At 39.0% G+C, this 3,261-nt stretch overlaps 1 protein-coding gene across 1 annotated transcript in view; it reads right to left on the bottom strand.

Moving 5' to 3' along the window:
• Positions 1 to 3,261, bottom strand: part of ABCA1 (ATP binding cassette subfamily A member 1) — a 111,212-nt gene that overhangs the window by 101,320 nt on the left and 6,631 nt on the right. The window lies entirely within an intron of this gene.

Here is a 3,261-nt window from a genome sequence, read left to right as displayed (position 1 = left end):
TTCCCTACAAAAGGGAAGATGCTTCCCACCCTGCTTCATCTGGCTCACTTCCACTCATCCTTCAAGATTCAACCAGGCACAATTTCCTTTACTAATATCTCAGGCTGAGCTGGAAGCCCTTCTGCTGTGCTCCCAGAGTAACCCATGCATCCTCCTCCCATAACAGTTTCCCTGAGCCCCTGAAATCATGTTTTTATCATTGGCTTCCTCACTACAATATAAGTACCTTAAAGGCAAGCACTGGATCAAGTCATCTTTGCATCTCCAGCCTTAGCATAGTGTCAGGTATGTTATGACCATTTGTTAAAAGAAGAGGGCCAGGGCAACCTGCTGTGCTAAATACACACCACCTTGGCTCTAAAGGAACACACAGAGTTGCCCCCTGCAGGGCTGAGAATAGTGCTCCAAAGGACAATGGAAATTCACATGCAGTTCCATAGTGACCTGTGTGCCCCCAGGACTGGAAAGATCTGGGAAGAGTGCAAAGTCCTTCCCCATCCATCAAGATCTGGTCACCACCTTCTCCAGTGGGTTAGAAGATCATTAAACATATGTAACTGTGATCCACCAGTCAAAGCAATGGGGTTTCTCTAAAGGAAAAACCTGCCTCAGTGAGTTACCAGGGGATAAATAAGCACAGGGACAGGATGGAAATCATGAGACATAATCTAACTGAACCTGTGGTGTTTGGACAACTAGTTCCACGGCCTGAAGCCTCACCTCTTTCATTTCTTTCAGTTCTGGACTCAGATGTTCTAATTAGGATGAACACCAAAGAGCCCAGAATAGTCACAGGCCCTTGTGGTTGAGAGTAACTACAACTGTGGCTTCAGAGCCAAGAGAACACTGATATGAAATCCCTCCTTTTATTTAAACAGAATTTTTTTTGATCCCCAAGTCCATATATTTTTATTGTGGAAATTTTGAAATTAAAAAAATATATACAGAAAAGTAGAAAAAAATAAACATAAATCACCATTAATCCTACTTCCTGGAGATAATCCCTAGTAAATTAAACTAACAATGGTTCTCCATTAATATTTTTTGTCTTTTTTTCCTATTCATACACAAATAATAAATTTTTCTCTACAAAATTGAGATTATACAGCATATATAATTTTGTATTTTGCTTTTTCATTGAACATCATACTGGGAGTGTTTTCCATGACAAAATACTCTCTTAAAATATGGATTTTAATGGCCACTTGATACTCCATGCTGTGGATAGATCATAATTAATTTAACCTTTCTGCTTCAGATTGGTTTTAGCTTTTGTTTATTATTTGTCGTTGGATTTCTGGTATTTTACATTCCAAAGACCTTTGATATGGTTCCACATTAAACTCTTTTTTAAATCTTCTTTTTAGAAGGAAATACATGGATGAGGACAGTGGATGTCCTTGGATGATAAGAACTTGGGTGATTTTTTTAAACACCTTCCTGTGTTTTCTAAATTTTCCATAATGAGCATGTATTACTTCTCTAGTAGAACAAACAAACAAACAAAAAACCACTGTTACCATATAACTATGAAGAATAGTTTGCTCTAGATAGCACACCAGGAAAAAAAAAAGATAAATGGGTCCTTTGGAAGAAAGCATGCTGTCAATGGGGTCTCCGAGACCAAAGATGGGGATGGTCTTGCTAAATATTTCTGTAAATAATCCCAAAGAGGCAACACACAGTGAAATCTCCAAGCTTTCCAATGACATTCAGCCTCCTCTACCAGCTGAGCTGCAAGTCCCTCCTTGGGCTCCCCAAGTACCCTGAGCCTCTACCAGCACTGGGCATAGCAGGGGCTCCTCCTCCAGTGTCCCTTTCTTCTCGCTGAGCCTGCCGCATGATAAGGGCTTTAAGAATGTGTGTTGAGTGAGAGAATGAACTGAAGTTTACAAAATAATAAAGATGGAAATGTAAGTCAGTTGAGCCCTTTGGGAAAGCAACTTGGCCATATGTATTCAAAAGATATGTTTATTCCCCTTGACCAAACAATATTCCTAGAAATTCATCCCACAGAACTAAGTTTAAAATATCACAAAGCTACATACACTAAGTTATTCATTCATTCAAACACTATAATTGCAAAATATTGGAAACAACTTAATTGCACAGCAATAGAGAAATGATTAAATATGGCACATCTACTCAACAATACATTATGCAGTCACTACAACAAGGTTTATGAAACACAGACACTATTAACCATATAATATTAAGTGAAAAAAGTGGGACACAAAATTGTATGCATTCCAAGCTTACAGCTAAATAAAATCACTCACAAATATTAACAGACGGGAGTAAAACTTCCAAAAAACGGTTTAACTGTGAATAAATTCAGAAAAGAATAATGAAGTAAAAAACAAAAACCAACAAAACCAAAATTAAATGAAGAGTATGCATAAGATAGCCATCAACCTTGAAGCTCTGAAGCTACTACGTGTACTTTCGCGATAAATAGTAGCTACCATTTACTTTTTTAGAGTCAAGTGTGTAGCAGGCACATTATATATGGATCATTTCATTTAAGCCTGCAAACAACCCTGAGATGTAGGAACCATTATTGTCTGTATTTTATATGTGGCAAGGCTAAAGCTCAAGGAAGGGTAAGTCACAGAGAAAGTCAGTGGCAGGGTTGAGATTAGCAGCTAGTTTTGCCCAACTCATGTGGCCCAGGTAGGAAATGACCCCACTAGGTAGCACAGTCAAAAAATACCAACAGGTTCCACAGAGGTAAAATGAGCTCATGTCCTATAGGTTTATGATAGTTACAGCCAATCCTGAGCACCTACTGTGTACCAGGGATTTATATAACTCATCTCTAATATTTTCACAAGAACTTTGTGAGGTAGCTGGTATCATTAGATAGTGAAGAAAGTAAGATTGGGGCAGGTTATGAGCCATACATAGCCTGGTAAAAGAGTGCACCAGAGTTTGAACCGAGATCTACTGACCCTGACGTGCTTTTGCAACCATCATCCTGCCTCTCACAGAGCCATGTTTGAGATATAAACCTTACAAGATGGCCACTTAAAAGGAGTCTGGCACTCACCAGCCCTCCTGGGCACTGATCTGACCCAATGAATCAAAGTTTATGTTCCTGGACATCTCTGTAGCCCCACATCTAGGATCCAATAGGGGAGCAGATGCCCAAAATATGTTGATTGATTGAAAAAAAAAAATGAATGGATCTTTCCCATGGCACTGATAGCAAACAGCACGAAGATAATCTTGCAACTCATTTTTAGCAACTGAAGCCAGTGC

The sequence above is a fragment of the Lipotes vexillifer genome, unplaced genomic scaffold (genome assembly GCF_000442215.2).
Source record: "Lipotes vexillifer unplaced genomic scaffold, Lipotes_vexillifer_v1.1 scaffold1035, whole genome shotgun sequence".
Lineage (NCBI taxonomy): Eukaryota > Metazoa > Chordata > Mammalia > Artiodactyla > Lipotidae > Lipotes > Lipotes vexillifer.
The sequence above is the reverse complement of the archived record's forward strand: the minus strand, read 5'-3'. Positions and strand labels throughout refer to the sequence as shown.